The sequence below is a fragment of the Balaenoptera musculus genome, chromosome 1 (assembly GCF_009873245.2).
Source record: "Balaenoptera musculus isolate JJ_BM4_2016_0621 chromosome 1, mBalMus1.pri.v3, whole genome shotgun sequence".
NCBI classification, from domain to species: domain Eukaryota; kingdom Metazoa; phylum Chordata; class Mammalia; order Artiodactyla; family Balaenopteridae; genus Balaenoptera; species Balaenoptera musculus.
Window position 1 is genome coordinate 21,935,484 of NC_045785.1, and position 20,932 is coordinate 21,956,415.

General features: G+C 36.0%; 1 protein-coding gene across 7 annotated transcripts in view; it reads right to left on the minus strand.

Annotated features, from left to right (window-relative positions):
• The window catches only part of EYA3 (EYA transcriptional coactivator and phosphatase 3), a 122,722-nt gene that overhangs the window by 79,482 nt on the left and 22,308 nt on the right, over positions 1–20,932 (minus strand). Inside the window, exon 2 of one of the 7 annotated variants that reach the window (XM_036827361.1) lies at positions 12,128–12,287. The exons of 5 other annotated variants lie outside the window; for them this stretch is intronic. The gene's annotated coding sequence lies outside the window, so the exon portion shown is untranslated. Of the gene's footprint in view, positions 1–125; positions 144–12,127; positions 12,288–20,932 lie in introns of those variants that run through there. One more of the 7 variants, XM_036827372.1, reaches the window with a different exon arrangement.

Genomic DNA, 20,932 nt, shown 5'->3' on the forward strand with positions numbered 1-20,932 from the left:
TATGAGAGGATAAATTTCTGTTGTTTTAAGCCTCCAAATTTGTGGCAATTTATTATGGCACCCACAGGAAACTAATACTATTTGTAAAGAAGTTTATTTTGTTTTTCATTCGTTTTTTCTATTACCTCTCAGCTTGGGTTTGTTGGCCATCTGGCCACTGAATGAAACACATAAGCTGAAAACAAAGGTAGGAAATGAAGAAAAGTATGTAAATAAGACAACAAAACATGATTATACATACAGCTGCAAAAATGCTTCCAAACATTAAGAATAAAAAGCTTTCCAAATAATTGGACAGTTTGCCTAACAGAACTGTCACATTACAAAATTAGCATTTTCCTGCTTTCACTCTGGGTCAAATCCTGAATTTATAGTTGAAGAAATTTCCAGGTAACATAGTAAAACTGGTGGTCCCAGGTATTTCATGGATCTTAAGACACCTTAGGGATCCATCTAATACCTTGAGAACAAACAAGTATTGTATCTGTAAGATAGCATTTAAAATCAGCATACAATCACTGTACTGAACTATTTGATGTGTTCTGCTTGGGGAAAAAAAAATACTGCTAGAGCTAAACCTGAAAGATATACAAGTCTTCCTTTCCAGTTGGTCTTCAATAACATTCTTAGGCACACTATGCCTCAAGATTGAAGCTCATATTTTTCTATTTTGATTGACTGAAGTTCCTATTTTGTATTTCTTTCATGAAGTCATTTTGTGATATCTATAGAGTAGTATGATTCTTCATAAAAGCATTTACTAAACATTTAACTTAAAATTTTGTAACACTGTGCTAAGCACTGTATTAAGAACATTAATAAACAGATTATAGAATGATACTGGATAATCAGAAATTTCTGTCATTAGAAAAACATGACTTTTCTAACTAAGCAAATACCTCTTTTTGGAGGGGGCATATACTTCTTTCTTTGGAGCTTCCTTTTTTGTTTTTCTTGAATACAGCCCTAGAATTCTTTCTCAACATAGAATATTCATAGACTATCTGAAACCAGAAGAAAAACACTAAAATAAAATAGAGGGTAGAATATGCCAGGTGTTTAAGACATATTCTGAAAGAAATCATAATTAGTGTGTTTTGGCTGCTTTCAAAAATTTATGTCAGTGTTGAAAATGCCATTTAACTAAACACTAAAATGTATATATCAGACAGAGTAAAAATATAGAGGCTTCATTAATTTAACCAATAAAAGCTGTTAATGCTAACTTAAAGCAACAAAGCAAACAAGAAGAGTAAATTTTAGGAACTTACTCTTTTTCTTGATAAAGACTCTTAATTGAAACAATTTCCCAGAGGCTATTATTTTCTGGTTGGTCTAAAATGAAGGGATCAAATCTACAGAGGCCAGCAATCTCAAACTCTGGAATCTCCTCTGAATGCAACTCAAAAAGGACGATACACAAACTTAATCACTAAATGAAAAGTATACGCTTTCCAAACGAACTTCAGGGTAATGTTATCAAAGTTTTTAAAAAAATGATATTTTAATTTAAATTGCATTAAACACATAAATTAATTTAGGGGGAAATGATGAGTTTACAATATTGTGTTCTCCTATCGAATAGCACAGTATGTATTTCCAGTTACTTAATCTTTTTCTTAAAATGTTTCTTAGCAGATCCTCTACGTTTCTTTATGTTGGCATTTTATCTTTTTGTTTGTTATATTTTTCATTTCTAAAGAAGTTGTTTTTTATATATAGGATAGTTGTTGATATTGATACATTAATTTTGTAAACTCCCACGTTACCAAAGTCTCTTATTGTTTCTAACAATGAGAATAGTTAAGATGGTTGATTCTTGAGTTTCACGTATATATTTTCCCCAGCTGCATAAAAATAGCTCCTCTTTCCCCAATATTAACTTCTTTATTTCTTCTTCTAACCTAATGATATTGGCTTACACCTCCACTATAATATTAAGTAACAGTGCTAATTGTTGGGCATCCTTTTCTTGTTCCTCACATTAATAAAAATACATCTAGCATACCACTACTAGCATGACATTGGTCAAGTGCTTTTTTGGCATCCAAAAAAATGAACATCTGGTTTTTCTCTCGACTATTAATATAGCATATTACTAGATCTCCTAATATTGAACCACATATGCATTTGGTTCAGAGATGAAACTTTGGCATTGTAGAATATTATTTTAATGTACTGTTGAATCTGTTTTCTAGTACTGAATTTATGATGTTCAATAACTGCCTCTAATTGTTTTAAATGAACACCCTAAGAGGGGAAAGGCTATTTGTACAGGGTGAGCTCCAGTCAGGTCAAGTATAGTCTTGAGAATGAGGTCTTTCAAGGAACCACCAGACAGGTCAAATAATGACAATTTTCTGGGAACAGGGCTGTGAAGGAGCTCCAATCTTGTTCTGCCCCTTCCAGTGGCTTCCAGGTTGCTAGTTTTCACCATGACTGGGGGCTGTTGGTGTCCAAGGCTACTATGGAGCTGGAGACAGAAGAATGGAAACAATGCAAGATAAAATGCTATACAAAGTTCACTGTTTTTGCTGAGATTCAGCCATTTTTCTTGAATAAATGTTCAGATTGCTGCAAGCCTGTAGTTAATTTTCAGAGTCCTGAAAGAGTTGATTCTATTTTTGCCAGTATTCTCACTGCTTTTATGAAGGAGAATTTTCAGAGGTTCTTACTCTGCCATTATTGTTGACATCCTTTGCATTTCAATTCAGCTCAATCTTTGTACTTATTAATTTGCTATTCACACTTTCTGATTCTTAAAATTTCAATATTTACATTTATTTCCTTTTTCATTTCCTCTGAAATTACTAATGATGTTTATCTTTAAAATCTCCTTCAGTTTATACTATTCACTATTTTCTTTAGTGTTGGAAGCATTTCGTACCTCTCTTTCATAGAATTAATTTTTCTTAAATGGCTGATAAGTCTAGGTTAGTAGTTCATATTTGTAGTTAGGGATTTCTTTTCTTTTCTTTTTTAAAATAAATTTATTTATTTATTTATTTTTGGCTGCGTTGGTTCTTCATTGCTGCATGCAGGCTCTCTCTAGTGGCGGCGAGTGGGGGCTACTCTTCATTGCAGTGTGCAGGGTTCTCATTGCAGTGGCTTCTCTTGTTGCAAAGCATGGGCTCAAGGCATGCAGCCTTCAGTAGCTGTAGCACGTGGGCTTCAGTAGTTGTGGCACACGGGCTCTAGGGCGCAGGCTCAGTAGTTGTGGTGCACAGGCTTAGTTGCTCTACAGCATGTGGCATCTTCCTGGACCAGGGCTCGAACCCATGTCCCCTGCATTGGCAGGCAGATTCTTAACCACTGTGCCACCAGGGAAGCCCCAGGAATTTCAACTAAACAGTGTATCCTCAGAGTGGGTGAGAATCTTTGTTCATATACTATTATATGCAGGTTCTAGTTATATACATCCACTTCTAGTAACTATGGAAGAGGGATGAAATATGCAGTTAGGCGGTGTCTGCAGGTCACTTGCTTTCTGGATATGAATTCCTTCCTCTTCTGAACATCACATAAATTACTAGGGATATATCTAGTATCCCACGCCAGGACTCTAACTTTAGAGAGTAGCTATCATAGCTTTATCTGGGGGAGAAACACTTTGTTAGTTAGCTACTCACTTTGCTTTTTGCTTCTGCTGCTTTTGGGTGGAAGTCTATAATTGCTTCATGCTGTGCTTGCTTCTTTCTCTAACCTCAAAATTCATTCATTCACTTACAAAATATTTATTGAGTGTCTACTACGTGCCAGGCACTAGTTTAGATACTGGGAATTCAGTGATGAACACAAAGTCCCCAGCCTCAAGGAACTTATATTCCAACAGGAAGATAAACAAATATATAAGGTAATATAATTTCACAAAGTAATAATACTTTTCTTTTTAGATCTTTTTTCTTGATGTGGACCACTTTTAAAGTCTTTTATTGAGTTTGCTGCAATATTGTTTCTGTATTATGTTTTGGTTTTTTGGCTGCAAGGCACGTGGAATCTTAGTTCCCTGACCAGGGATCGAACCTACGCTCCCTGAATTGGAAGGCAAAGTCTTAACCACTGAACCACCAGGGAAGTCCCCAAAGTAATAACACTTTGGAAAATAAAACAAAGGAAGGAGTCCCTCTCATCAGGAAGTTCGCACAAGACTCTCAGATAGCCTCATCCACAAGAGGGCAGACAGCAGAAGCAAGAAGAACTACAATTCTGCAGCCTGTGGAAGGAAAACCACATTCACAGAAAGACAGACAAAATGAAAAGGCAGAGGACCATGTACTGGATGAAGGAACAAGATAAAACCTCAAAAAAACAACTAAAAAAAAAAAAAAAAAAAAAAAAAAAACAACTAAATAAAGTGCAGATAGGCAACCTTCCAGAATAAGAATTCAGAATAATGACAGTGAAGATGATCCAGGACCTCGGAAAAAGAATGGAGGCAAAGATCGAGAAGAGGCAAGAAACGTTTAACAAAGACCTAGAAGAATTAAAGAACAAACACCTAGAAGGATTAAAGAACAAACAGAGACAAACAATATAATAACTGAAATGAAAAATACACTAGAAGGAATCAATAGCAGAATAACTGAGGCAGAAGAACGGATAAGTGACCTGGAAGACAGAATGGTGGAATTCACTGCAGCAGAACAAAATAAAGAAAAAAGAATGAAAAGAAATGAAGACAGCCTAAGAGACCTCTGGCACAACATTAAACGCAACAACATTCACACTATAGGGGTCCCAGAAGGAGGAGAGAGAGAAAGGACCCGAGAAAATATTTGAAGAGATTACATTAGAAAACTTCCCTAACATGGGAAAGGAAATAGCCACCCAAGTGCAGGAAGCGCAGAGAGTCCCATGCAGGATAAACCCAAGGAGAAACACGCCGATGCACATAGTAATCAAATTAACAAAAATTAAAGACAAAAAAAATTATTGAAAGCAGCAAGGGAAAAATGACAAATAACATACAAAGGAACTCCAATAAGGTTAACAGCTGATTTCTCAGAGGAAACTCTACAAGCCAGAAGGGAGTGGCACAATATATTTAAAGTGATGAAAGGGAGGAACCTAAAACCAAGATTACTCTGCCCCGCAAGGATCTCATTCAGATTCGACAGAGAAATCAAAAGCTTTACAGACAAGCAAAAGCTAAGAAAATTCAGCACCACCAAACCAACTCTACAACAAATGCTAAAGGAACTTCTCTAAGTGGGAAACACAAGAAAAGAAAAGGACCTACAAAAACAAACCCAAAACAATTAAGAAAATGGTACTAGGAACATACATATCAATAATTACCTTAAAAGTGATTGGATTAGGGGCTTCCCTGGTGGGACAGTGGTTGAGAATCCACCTGCCAGTGCAGGGGACACGGGTTCGATCCCTCGTCCGGGCAGATCCCACATGCCGCGGAGCAACTAAGACCGTGCGCCACAACTACTGAGCCTGCGCTCTAGAGCCCACGAGCCAAAACTACTGAGCCCGCGTGCCACAACTACTGAAGGCCGCGTGCCTAGAGCCCATGCTCCACAACAAGAGAAGCCACCACAATGAGAAGCCCACACACCGCAACGAAGAGTAGCCCCCACTCGCCGCAACTAGAGAAAGCCCGCACACAGCAACGAAGACCCAACGCAGCCAAAAGTTAAAAAAAAAAAAAAAAAAAAAAGTGAATGGATTAAATGCTCCAACCAAAAGACACAGGCTTGCTGAATGGATACAAAAACAAGACCCATCTATACGCTGTCTACAAGAGACCCACTTCAGACCTAGGGACACATACAGACTGAAAGTGAGGGAATGGAAAAAGATACTCCATGCAAATGGAAATCAAAAGAAAGCTGGAGTAGCAATACTCATATCACATAAAATAGACTTTAAAATAAAGAATGTTACAAGAGACAAGGAAGGACACTACATAATGATCAAGGGATCAATCCAAGAATAAGATATGACAATTATAAATACATATGCACCCAACACAGGAGCACCTCAACTCATAAGGCAACTGCTAACAGCTATAAAAGAGGAAATCGACAGTAAGACAATAATAGTGGGGGACTTTAACACCTCACTTACACCAATGGACAGATCATCCAGACAGAAAATTAATAAGGAAACACAAGCTTTAAATGACACAATAAACCAGATAGGTATAACTGACATCTATAGGACCTTCCATCCGAAAACAGCAGATTACACTTTCTTCTCAAGTGCACATAGAACATTCTCCAGGATAGATCACATCTTGCATCACAAATCAAGCCTCGGTAAATTTAAGAAAATTGAAATCATATCAAGCAACTTTTCCGACCACAACGCTATGAGATTAGAAATCAATTATAGGGGAAAAAACGTAAAAAACACAAACACATGGAAGCTAAACCATACGTTATTAAATAACCAAGAGATCACTGAAGAAATCAAAGAGGAAATCAAAAAATACCTAGAGACAAATTACAACGAAAACACGACAATCCATAACCTATGGGATGCAGCAAAAGCAGTTCTAAAGGGGAAGTTTATAGCAATACAAGCCTACATCAAGAAACAACAAACATCTCAAACAAACAATCTAACTCTACACCTAATGGAACTAGAGAAAGAAGAACAAACAAAACCCAAAGTTAGCAGAAGGCAAGAAATCCTAAAGATCAGAGCAGAAATAAATGAAATAGAAACAAAGAAAACAATAGCAAAGATCAATAAACCTAAAAGCTGGATTTTAGAGAAGATAAACAAAATTGATAAACCTTTAGCCAGACTCATCAAGAAAAAGAGAGAGAGGACTCAAATCAATAAAATTAGAAATGAAAAAGGAGAAGTTATAATGGACACCACAGAAATACAAAGCATCATAAGAGACTACTACAAGCAACTCTGTGCCAATAAAACGGACAACCTGGAAGAAATGCACAAATTCTTAGAAAGGTGTAACCTTGCAAGACTGAACCAGGAAGAAACAGAAAATGTGATCAGACCAATCACAAGTAATGAAATTGACAATGTGATTTAAAATATTCCAACAAACAAAAGTCCAGGACCAGATGGCTTCACAGGTGAATTCTATCAAACATTTAGAGAAGAGCTAATACCCATCCTTCTCAAACTCTTCCAAAAAATTGCAGAGGAAGGAACACTCCCAAACTCATTCTATGAGGCCACCATCACCCTGATACCAAAACCAGACAAAGATACTACAAAAAAAGAAAATTACAGACCAATATCACTGATGAATATAGAGGCAAAAGTCCTCAACAAAATACTAGCAAACAGGGTCCAACAACACATTAAAAGGATCATACACCGTGATCAAGTGGGATTTGTCCCAGGGATGCAAGCATTCTTCAACATACGCAAATTAATCAATGTGATACACCACATTAACAAATTGAAGAATAAAAACCATATGATCATCTCAACAGATGTAGGAAAAGCATTTGACAAAATTCAACACCCATTTATGATTAAAACTCTCCAGAAAGTGGGCATAGAGGGAACCTACCTCAACATAATAAAGGCCATATACAACAAACACACAGCACACATCATTCTCAATGGTGAAACACTGAAAGTATTTCCTCTAAGATCAGGAACAAGACAAGGATGTCCACTCTCACCACTATTATTCAACATAGTTTTGGAAGTCCTAGCCAAGGCAATCAGAGAAGAAAAAGAAAAAAAAGGAATAGAAATTATAAAAGAAGTAGTAAAACTGTCACTGTTTGTAGATGACATGATACTATGCATAGAGAATCCTAAAGATGCCACCAGAAAACTACTAGAGGTAATCAATGAATTTGGTAAAGTTGCAGGATACAAAATTAATGCACAGAAATCTCTTGCATTCCTATACATTAATGATGAAAAATCTGAAAGAGAAATTAAGGAAACACTCCCATTTACCACTGCAGCAAAAAGAATAAAATACCTAGGAATAAACCTACCTAGGGAGACAAAAGACCTGTATGCAGAAAACTACAAGACACTGATGAAAGAAATTAAAGATGATACACACAGATGGAGAAATATACCATGTTCTTGGATTGGAAGAATCAATATTGTGAAAATGACTATACTACCCAAAGCAATCTACAGATTCAATGCAATCCCTAACAAATTACCAATGGCATTTTTTACAGAACTAGAACAAAAAATCTTAAAATTTGTATGGAGACACAAAAGACCCCGAACAGCCAAAGCAGTCTTGAGCGAAAAAAACGGAGCTGGAGGAATCAGACTCCCTGACTTCAGACTATACTACAAAGCTACAGTAATCAAGACAATGTGGTACTGGCACAAAAACAGAAATACAGATAAATGGAACAGGATAGATAGTCCAGAGATAAACTCATGCACCTATGGTCAACTAATCTATGACAAAGGAGTCAAAGATATACAATGGAGAAAAGACAGTCTCTTCAGTAAGTGGTGCTGGGAATACTGGACAGCTCCATGTAAAAGAATGAAATTAGAACACTCCCTAACACCATACACAAAAATAAACTCAAAATGGATTAAGACCTAAATGTAACACCGGACACTATAAAACTCTTAGAGGAAAACATAGGCAGAACACTATGACATAAATCACAGGAAGATCCTTCTGGACCCACCTCCTAGAGGAATAGAAATAAAAACAAAAATAAACAAATGGGACTTAATGAAACTTCAAAGCTTTTGCACAGCAAAGGAAACCATCAACAAGACGAAAAGACAGCCCTCAGAATGGGAGAAAATATTTGCAAGTTAAGGAACTGACAAAAGATTAATCTCCAAAATTTACAAGCAGCTCATGCAGCTCAGTATAAAAAAAAAAACCACCCAATCCAAAAATGGGCAGAAGACCTAAACAGACATTTCTCCAAAGAAGACATACAGATGGCCAAGAAGCACATGAAAAGCTGCTTAACATCACTAATTATTAGAGAAATGCAAATCAAAACTACAGTGAGGTATCACCTCACACCAGTTAGAATGCGCAACTCTACAAACAACAAATGCTGGAGAGGGTGTGGAGAAAAGGGAACCCTCTTGCACTCTTGGTGGGAATGTAAATTGATACAGCCACTATGGAGAACAGTATGGAGGTTCCTTAAAAAACTAAAAATAGAATTACCATATGACCCAGCAATCCTACTACTGGGCATATACCCAGAGAAAACCATAATTCAAAAAGACACATACACCCCAATGTTCACTGCAGCACTATTTACAATAGCTAGGTCATGGAAGCAACCTAAATGCCCATCAACAGACAAATGGATAAAGAAGATGTGGTACATATATACAATGGAATATTACTCAACCATAAAAAGGAACGAAATTCGGTCATTTGTAGAGATGTGGATGGATCTACAGACTGTCATACAGAGTCAATTAGGTCAGAAAGAAAAAACAAATATCGTATATTAACGCATATATGTGGAACCTAGAAAAATGGTACAGATGAACCAGTTTGCAGGGCAGAAATAGAGACAGAGATGTAGAGAACAAACACATGGACACCAACGGGGGAAAGTGGTGGCGTGGTGGTGGTGGGATGAACTGGGAGATTGGGATTGACAAATATACACTAATATGTATAAAATAGATAACTAATAAGAACCTGCTGTATAAAAAAATAAAATAAAATTCAAAAAATAAATAAAATTGGTTGTGGTGATGGTTTCACAACTCTGTGAATGTAGTCAAAACCAATGAATTATATACTTTAAATAGGTATGTGAATTATATCTCAATAAAGCTGTTACCAAAAATATAATAAATAAATAAATAAATAAAACGAAGGAGTAGAGCATGACTACAGGGGAGCTATTTCAGATTTGGTGATAATTTCTCTGAGGTGGTAACAATATTTCAGCAAAGATGTGAATAATCAAAAGTAGAAAACTGTACAAAGATGTAAAAGAGGGCCTTCAGAAGGAAACAAGTGTAAAGAAACTAAAAGGAAAACATCCTGATATGTTTGAGAAACAGCAAAAAGGCTGATGTTAATAAGTGAATAAGTGGTAGGAAATGAGTCCTGAGAAGCAGGCAAGGGCCAAGTCACACACAGCCTTGTAACACATGATAAGCAGTCTGGGGAGGTAATGGGTGCTTCAAGCAAGAGAATGACATGATTTGATTTATATATACTAAATGCCACGGGGAGAAGAGACTATAAGGAAAGCCCTCCCCAGGCAGATTGTTCCATATGTTCGGAAAGCATTTCTCTGGGCTTTATCCAGGGGACAAACACCAGAAGCTCAAAATAGAGCAAGGGGCAGGAAACTGATGAATGCTCCAGGCACTCTTCCATTCTCCATATTCATTTACTTGCAGTCTGGTATATTTCTGAAACTTCTACATATACTTTCCGATGTGATTTCTTCTCCTAGTTTCTCTATCAATCCAATCTCACTGTTTCCTATCTTTCAGAAATTCACTGAAGTCTATCAGCTGATGGCAATCTTTCTCAAGTACTACCTTTAAAAAAACTTACCTAACTTATCTACTAACACATTCACTCAGAGTCCTCTGTACTCAAGAGTCCTGCTAAGTAGACACAAATATCCAGCAGACCTGCATGCAACTGACCTCTTTTAAGGCTCCCTTTAAAGTAACCCTAAGAGAGCCTTTTAGCTCTCGCAATTCAGGCATCAGCACAAATCACATTTCTGTGGCCAAAAAAACAGCAAACAACCACACCTTCTCTGCTGAACTTCCTGTGGACCGACAAAAGCCATCACCATGTTGGTTAACTCCGTCCATAAATAAACAGCCCAGCCAACTGACTGTGGTAAAGTTGGTGAATTCTTCTGGCTACTTTATTTGGGAGGCATGACTAACACATCATGGTACTGTCAGCTGTAGGAATATTTATAGTAACTTTACACTAAACAGAATACTATCAGAACTTACTGGGAAAGAATTTTTTAAAAAACACATTTAGGCTGTACCAAATTCTTAACAGGAGAGAAAATTTTATCAGGAATAGATTCTCCGAAAAGAACTGTTTTTACAATTTCTAACCTTACTTCTTGGAAAATCATCCTTTGAAGCTGTCTGTAAAATTATCCTTAATAAAAATTAACACAGGGCTTCCCTGGTGGCGCAGTGGTTAAGAATCTGCCTGCCAATGCAGGGGACATGGGTTCGAGCCCTGGTCCGGGAAGATCCCACATGCCGTGGAGCAACTAAGCCTGTGTGCCACAACTACTGAGCCTGCGCTCTAGAGCCCGCAAGCCACAACTACTGAAGCCCGCGTGCCTAGAGCCCGTGGTCCACAACAAGAGAAGCCACCGCAATGAGAAGCCCACGCGCCGCAACGAAGAGTAGCCCCCACTCGCTGCAACTAGAGAAAGCCCACGCACAGCAACGAAGACCCAACGCAGCCAAAAATAAATAATAAAATAAATTTTTAAAAAAATTTAACACAAACTTTTCCCCACAAGCTTCCAATAAAATTGGGAGATAGCGTTCCACAGGAAAAATTCCAAAACCACAGTATAAAGTATTGAGAAGGAATGAGTTCATCTGAATTAGAGTGTCAAAATGACCTTAATAATAATCCAACAGTTCTACTACATTCCTTCCAACCCTCTTTGGACCTCTCTTCAGTTTTTAGTAACGTGTCAGTCACAAAGCATAAGAGTTTCTCTAATGCATGGAGATCCAGACTCCAAAGAACTCTCAGCCTCCAAAACTTTATCTCCACCCTCCTTTAATCTAAAGTTAACATTTCTAAGAGAATCACATTTTTTTCTATAGGCGCTGTGGCCTGACACATGGTATACTCCAACATGAATGTTCTATAAATGTGTCTATACTAACCATTTTCTAAAGTCAAAATTCTATATAGCATTCTATATATCTATCCATCACATGTATCTATCAATCCACTCTCCAGTATTTGAACAAAACTTACTACACGCTATATTACCAGAACTGAGTCTTTTCAAATGCATGTCTTTAGCTGTCAGAACTATAAAATCTAGGTACAGATCTTTTATTAATATTTTACTTCGAATTTATTTATTCCTTCAAAAATCCATCAGCCAAAACACCATCACACATAATTTCAGTGTTGTCATTCAGTACACAGAGTAAAGAACAGTGAAGTAAGTTTTAACACTTGCTATTTTACCCTTTTCAACATAATTCATCTCTGTAAGAGGCAGGCTTGGCAAGCTTGAAGCATGAACTCTGGAGTCTGACTCTTAGGTTCAAATCCCAGTTCTGGCACTGATGAGTGGTGTGGGAGCTTAGACAAGTTATTTAACTTTTCTGAGCCTCATTTACTTCATCTGTAAAATGGGAAAAATAATAATTAGTGTTTTTCTCATAAGCTTGTCATAGGTTTAAATGAGTTAATATCTATAAAGCTCTTAGAATAGTGTCTGGCACATAGTTAGGATGATATAACTGTTAAAGAAAAATAAAATAAAGAAATATCTTAGACATAAGCTAAACAGACTCAGGACAGAAATGTGGTCTTGAGTGAAAGTCAATTCATTAACTAGTTCCTCTTAGTTTTTCAAAGGGCAAAATATTAAAATTATTAAAGGTAAGGTCCAGGGACTTCCTTGGAGGTCCAGTGGTTAAGACTTCACCTTCCAATGCAGGGGGTGCAGGTTCAATCCCTGGTGGGGGAGCTAAGATCCCACATGCCTCACGGCCAAAGGCCAAAAAAACAAAACAGATGCAATACTGTAAGAAATTCAGTAAAGACTTTAAAAATGATCCACATCAAAAAAAAAAACTTTAAAAAAAAGCAAAACAAAACCCAACAACAACAAAAAAGGTAAGGTCCAAATAACAAGAGATTCCTGTGAGAGATTAAACAAGTTGGGCCTGTAGCTGATACTCTTTGTCCCTGGCTTTGATTCCAACACTCTGCACAAGAACTTCCTTCCAAGTCCTCAAGGAAAGCTGTTTTCAAGCTCCTGGGCAATAAAACATTGAATATCAATCATGTCCTGTTACTTAGCAAATATGAACTCATCATGGTCACAAATACTTTCAGGAGATCCAACTGTGAGTTGTGAGTTATTAATAGCTAACATTTATGTAATGTTTTTTATGGGTCAGGCACTGTTCTAAGTACTTTACGTATATTAACTCTTTTAATCCTCTCAATAAGTCTATAAGATATGTACTATTTACTATTATCACCATTTTACAGATGAGAAAACTGAAGCGTAGAGAGTAACTCAACCAAGGTCATATACCTAATAACTCACCAACCTGGAATTCAAGCCCAGGCAGCCTAACTTCAAAGCCTGAGGTTTTAAACCATAGCTTCGTGCCTCAGTACAGAACATCACAGACAGGACTAATGATTTTAAAAAGCTGACCAAGTTAAAAATGTATGCTGGGACTTCCCTGGTGACACAGTAGTTAACAATCCACCTGCCAATGCAGGGGACACCGGTTCGAGCCCTGGTCTGGGAAGATCCCACATGCTGTGGAGCAACTAAGCCCGTGCGCCACAACTACTGAGCCTGTGCTCTAGAGCCTGCGAGCCACAACTACTGAGCCTGCGTGCCTAGAGCCCGTGCTCCGCAACAAGAGAAGCCACCGCAACAAAAAGTCCACGCACCGCGACGAAGAGTAGCCCCCGCGCACCACAACTAGAGAAAGCCTGTGCACAGCAACGAAGACCCAATGCAGCCAAAAATAAATAAATTTATTTATTTATTTATTTTTAAAAAAATGTATGCTGTTTCATGCTACAGTCACCAATAGCCAGAACTCACAAGTCAGGTAATGAGAAGATACTAAGAAAGCCAGTTTTCTTCTTTATTCTTCCTCATTCTCGTTCTTCTCCCAGGCCTCCCAAATAAATATGAGTTAATACAAGAGAAATGCTTTAAATAGTGCCTGGCACATAGTAAGTGCTCATTACGTGTTAAAAGGAGGTAGTGGTAAAAACAGTAGTGTATGCCTGCTGACCCTGCCTCACTCTAATAGCTGTGATATGCTAGGAACTGTTGATATCTCTACCATCTTTCCCCCTTTATGATTACAAGAAATGAATCAGGATAATAAATAAATACAGTCCACTGTAACAAATCCTAATGACTCTTCAACTGTGTTACTTTCACCTGACTATATACACAGGAGCAAACTGCTTCACTCCTTGGCTCTCTTTTCTTGGTTTACAAAGACTGGAATGGGGCCAGAAAAAAGCAGAATAAAGCAGCTTTGTAACCTTTTGACTAGTTGCCAAGAGCAGAAGCAAGGTTTGTGAAAGGAACTTAATCAAACTAAACTTTGACTGTTAGATGGAAACTAGAAAAGGATTCTAATGATAAAAGCTCTACACATGACCAAGCGTTGTCAACCTCACGATTCTGTATCACTGCAGTTTTTTAAATGATGTGCCTAGACACAGAGTAAAGGACAGAGGTGACAGTAACAAGAATTGGGGCAACAGGGTCTCCCTCTCTCAACTGTTCTGCACAATTATTTAGGTTAAAAGATTAAGAAAATCAAGATACCTTTCAGTGAAAAAAAAACTAACAAACCCACACATCTCCAATTCCCAAAAAACAATATTGGAAAAAATCTAGCAGTCACTAGAATTTTTCAGACTGCAGGTTCAACACATTAGTGGGTTATCATATCCATTTAGTGGATACCAACAGTTTGTTCTGAATGAAATGCAATTAAACAAAATAGAACAGAAAACATTACAATGCATCACCAATAGTAAAAATAAATATTGTTTCATGAAACATCTGTTTCAATTTTAAATATTAATATGTACATATATGTGTATAAGTACTGGATAACAATGAAAAATGCATCTTATAGTGGGTTGTGATCAAAAAAGTTTGAATGCCATTTTACCCAAAGATTTTAAGAAACTGACCCGGGACTTCCCTGGTGGTCCAGCGGTTAAGACTCCGTGCTCCCAATGCAGGGGGGCCGGGTTTGACCCCTGGTCAGGGAGCTAGATTCCGCATGCCACAACTAAAGATCCCGCACACTGCAACTAAGACCCCGTGCAGCCAAAATAAATATTTTAAAAAACTAAAAAATAAAAAAACTGACCAGTCAAAAAGGAGGAAAATATCCACTTCAAGCTACGTATGAAAGAACACTCAAAGTTTTAGTGATTCTCTAAATTACAGTTTTTTAAAGGCAAGCCTCTGAAAATGAACAAAAAAGGAAAAAGGAACCATCTGGGTAAGAATCAATAGTTTACCATAGTTATTCCAAATAAACAACAATTTCACCGAATGAGAGGTACCAACACTAAATAAATATTACTAACAGGAGATAAACAGAAATGAGATAAAGCAAAGATTTTCAGTTCATCTAGCTATTAAATACCACACCAATATGACAGATGGTGCATAAGCAAAAGCTCTAGTACTCACTCTCAAGAACATTTATTTTTTAATGTTATCTAATCACTGCTTCCTAACCTATAGCAAAGTTAAGAATTGATGAAAAGGAAAAACAGATTTGAAAAACTCAGTGAAGTAATAACACACTGATTACTAGAGTATGTTTTTTAATAAGATATGTATGTACTATTTTGTATCCTAAAATGTTCTCTAAATTCTGAAATATTTCAAGAAAAAATCATACACACGCACTTTGGATTATGCTGTCAGTAAAGAGAGTGAGATTATCATATTAATATAATCAATCTAGTAGGAAAAAATTAACATCGTTGTGCTAAATTAAAATGCCCTCTTATTTTGAAAAAAGGAGGAACAACAGGTGAATCTGACCTAAATCTTTTTCAACTACTATGGAAACTAAAGAATAAGTTCAATTCCACCTAAGAGCTAATCATTCTAATTTATTCCCATAGTAACAGTGCTGATAGCAACAAACTACCAATTTTCCTAAATTCAGTAATTGCTACATTATTAAATTTCAGGTGAAAGGAAACTATTGAAATTTTAGAAAATAAAATGATTATCAAACCCACATATAAAAGAGAGTTGCTTTTGAAATAAAAATCAAATGTCTAAATCAAAGTAAAGAACATTCTAAATACCAGTAAGTAAATCATCATAGCAAAGCTTACACTTCTCACCTCAATAACAATACTTTTCTGACAAAGAGAAAAAAAAAAATCAAGACAAAAGCTACTATTAAAAACCAGTGCACTGGGCTTCCCTGGTGGCGCAGTGGTTGGGAATCTGCCTGCTAATGCAGGGGACACGGGTTCAAGCCCTGGTCTGGGAAGATCCCACGTGCCGCGGAGTAACTAGGCCCGTGAGCCACAACTACTGAGCCTGCGCGTCTGGAGCCTGTGCTCCGCAACAAGAGAGGCCGCGATAGTGAGAAGTCCGTGCACCGCGATGAAGAGTGGCCCCTGCTTGCCACAACTAGAGAAAGCCCTTACACAGAAACGAAGACCCAACACAGCCAAAAATTAATTAATTAATTAATTAATTAAAAAAAAAAAAACAACAGTGCACTTAATTAACATGTCTGAATTAATAAAGGGGGGTTAATAGCATATAAGAATGAAAATAAGTAGTATCCCTAACCAACTGTCACTTCTGACCAGAAACAACGGTAGTTTTTTGTTAACCAGATTCCATGATTCTCAACTGTATTCAAAAATACTCAGAAAAATAACTTCTCATCACATGTAAGTCCCAGGCTCTTCCATTAAGCTGCACCTCAACTGATATAAAATCATCTCCTTCCCTTAGAGATGCAACAAAATTTTTAAATCTGGAAATAATAAAAGCACAAAAGAGTAATAGTAATATGACTAACAATATTCTAAATGATTATTTGCATTTTTATTTAAAAAGGAATTGTTTTATGAAAGCACACCTCCTCTTTTCTAAAGTAAAAATAAAAAGACTAATTTAAATATATTACTCTAAACATGGTAGTCCTAAAGAAATGGATGCACTTAATTTTGTACAAATTTCCAAATCTCGAAATGAGACTAGAGGTAAGTCAGAAATTTCAGCTTTAGTCTTCTGTTTTATATTTCAAAGTTGTTAAATTCATATTGGGGACAGTAAGATTTCAGAGTTCAAGACTATTACATAAATTTATTTAATATTCTGCAAATCAGAGAAAGGGAAAAAATTAATGTCAAGGGGTAAACATTTTAGTAACATAGAATGCATTTTATTAAACAAACTGCCTTTTCTCCAAATAACTCAAAAGTAATTAACTTCCATATGATACTTTTTTTAAGAGGGAAGGATATGGATATTACTTGCTTTCTTAATATGTGGTTTTTGCCATCTAAGAAACCTAGCTAGTAAAGGGTTTGCAATTTGCCTTAAGCCAGCATTTATAAAAGGACCAGGTAAAACCCCTCTCTAAAGTTCCCAACCAAATGCAGCATTCTTCTGTGTTTCAGAGAAATTGGATTTTTTAACTGTTTTAACCTATGAAGGAAGAAATCATTAAACTAGTAGAACTTTGTACAAAAAGGTCACGAACTCTGGAGCTAGAAAAACTAAGTTCAAATCCACCTCTCCTGCCAACTAGCTGTGTTACTTTGGGCAAATTGTGTAACTTCTGTGCCTTGGTTTTCTCATTTGTAAATGGAGATAAATATAGTACTTACTTCATAGTGTTTTAAGGATTAAAGCGTTAATACTATATGTAAGCCACTTGGTAATTCCTGGCACAGAGTAAGTGCTACACAAAATGTGCTTTTTAAAAAAAATTACTGCTTTACCACTACAGATTTTTACAGTTCAGTTGTGAAAAAGTTTCCCAAATGAAAATTACTTAATTTTATGTATAAAGAACATGACTTTATTTATATTAATTAAGCTGTGATACAGATTAATGCAAGAACCTTAAATTCAAATAATGAAAAGAAATCACTGAGTGTTTTGAAAATAGAAAATCATAAAATCTAGTTAAAAAAATCATATGCCGTTGTACTGATAAGAATTGACACCTTCTTAGGATTAAAGCTTATTTTCATTCTAATATGTTAAGTCTTCTTTTTCCCTACACCCTGGTGATGCAGGTTATGTTTAGTCTTACAGTTTAATTCAGATATATACAAATAAAGTCAAATTCAGAATCTAAGTGTAAATGTCAGCCTTGTATAATGTCACCTAGTTCATATGAACTGTCTATATATGTAATATAACTGTACGTAGTAGGTATCCATAAAAAATTTGCTGAAAGGAATGTATTACAAAGATTATTACTATCTCCTAACTACTATAAAACTATTTGTTTTTATTTCCTAGGGAATAAAAACAAATCTAACTAGTACAAATATTAACCAAGCTAATAAGTTAAAGTGCATCCAACACAATCTGTAGCAAGATCTTTAAGATATTAAGCACTGACCGCCTTGGGCTAATCTGTTAATTAACTTACAATAAGTCAGCACTATCTACAGTTCCTCTTCTGGTTTAAAATACTACTACATATTTAAAAGGGGAAAACAGCAAAGATAAATTTTATGAAGCCCATATTTCAAATATCCTTTTTAATATACTATAAGTAAGAGAAAATACCCTAATTATTTCTACATTTAATAATTAGATACCCTAGGACTTAGGTTAATGGGATCAAATAAAAATATCAAGATGATCATGTCGCTGCTGTTTGCTGTGTTCTCTGCCAATAAAACATATCAATAAGGCAGTTTTTGCTTAAGCCATATATTCTGTACAAGAACATGCACCTGTATTTTTAAGTTAATCCGCAGACAGAAAGTCCACATATTTTTCCACTTTACTATAAATATTACAATTCGGCCCCTTGGTATAAACCAATTAAATAATGTATGGGAAAAAAAAAAACCTATTCTTAATATCCTTAAATACATTTGGAACTATTTCTGTGTTGAACTATATTCTATGTTGAACAATTCTGAACTATTCTTCCTCCATTTAAATCACATAGAAGTTAAAATATCCTGCTATTATATGCAGAACACAAAAATCTTTTAGACAACTACCAAAAAAGAAGTTCTATGAGCCTTTTGTCTGTAAACAAAACAAAGAGAATGAAGTCATGGAGTGGCTTAGGCAGATCACAGAAACCATCATACCGCAAGGTACAAATGACCAGGACACTAAAAATTTTAAATTTTTAAAACTGCATTTTCCTTAAAACATATCCTAGGGTTCAAGGATAAAAATTAAAACATGTAAAACAAAGTACAGTACCAAGTAAAATGACAAAAAATAACAATCAAAAATAATCAAACAAAATCAAACAAAAAAACCCTGCAGGCATAAAACTAATATGCATAAATGTATTTTAAATTGAGCCATCAGGGTTACAAACTAAGACTTTGCCAAACTAAAGCAGAAATTTTTATAGAAAACCGACAGTCATTCCTCTCCTGAGCTTTAAAAACACATACATTATGTTGTTTCTAGTGATATTTTTTTCCTTTGGCAGCTAAGCAAGAGGTGTAGGCTTTTCAGTAATTAGAAAGTCTATCACTGTTCTGTACAAAGAACAGGACCATGAATACAACTGCTCCAATGAGACCACAGGATGTTCGTTTCATGTAAGAGCTTTTATGCAGAATTTGTATCATAATAGGCCAAAGAGATTTCAGAAGAAAAGAGAGAGAAAGAGACTCCTTAAGACTTTTCAACTTCTACTTCTGTACAACAGTTTCTTTCTGGAGTCCCTCTTTGAAGGCAAAATGACTTCAGCCTTGAATTTTAAATTCTGCATCATAGATTTCTTAACCTAAAACGTTTATTCCTATGACATAAATTTATTGACATGCACCACTAAATACAATATTGTGCTCTCCAGCCTACAGCTTTGAAAGAACTAAAACCCATTTCTCTAAACACATGAACAGGACTTATTTGCGAAAAATGACCTTGGGGAAAACACCACCAATTTAAACCCTGATTTCCGTATTTTGTAAAATAAAGGGATAAGTTTGAATTCTTATGGTTCCCTCCAGCTGTGAACTATAGAAATCAATCTAGATTTAAACAGACATGCTGAAGAAGTAAGAAGTTCAGAAATGAAAAAGGTTGAAAGAGGGCCTTGCATCAATCCAAATATAGGTATATGTATGTACAAAAAAAAAAAAGAGTCCACCAGCCTGGAGGTAAGAAAACATAGAGTGTCAGCCCATATTCATTGGGGTTAGTTTTTAAAGATTGGGAAATGATGAGGCCAGGATGAACAGAAGCTAGAGTTTCCAAGGTAGGTGCTGGGGAGGAAGTACTAGTAAGGAGCTTTCAAAAGGGCTTCCTCAGCAGTGAAATAAGTCCTGAAAGCCAACCAGAAGGGTCCTTCTCTGTGGCTTCTAGGACTAATACGGTCAAGCTCCAAAGTCCTTTGCTAAAAATAGCTGAAGGGATCAGCCCAATTTTGGAATACGCCAAGGTCTATGCTATGCTTGCATATGTATATGTCTCATATAATGAGGGAGACTTTTCTATAACTTATTAGTCAAAAGAAAAGCAGATGCTAAAAGCTGTATTTATTCTGTTCACTGAAGTACTAAATTTTAGAGCACAATTTACATGAGAACAGAAACTGATCACACAAAAACATTTGTAATCAAATGCTAGACATACACCATAAATATTGGAAAGACAAAAATAAAAATTATCCAACTCTGTGTCTCAGAATATACCTCAGATAACAAATTTTGGAAAGCAGGACACTAACCGTTATTAAAACTAATCCCTTCATTTTAGAGATGACTAAAAGCCTACAGAGACATTTAAGAAATTTATGAGAAACTTAAGTCTCAAAATGAGAAAAAGATGGTTTTAAGACGGTGAAAACAGTAAAGAAAAAAAGAGAAGAATATGCTAAGTAATAAAGTAATGTAATGTCTGGTCTATGAAGAAACAAGAAGAAAAACAGAAAACTTGTCAATACAGTAACAATGAAGAAACAATGTATAAGAGGCAAAGATAAAGATACACATGCACACTGAGTTCAACTAAAGAAAATGTACTTCGAAACCACGATAATGAACTCTTTAGCAGAA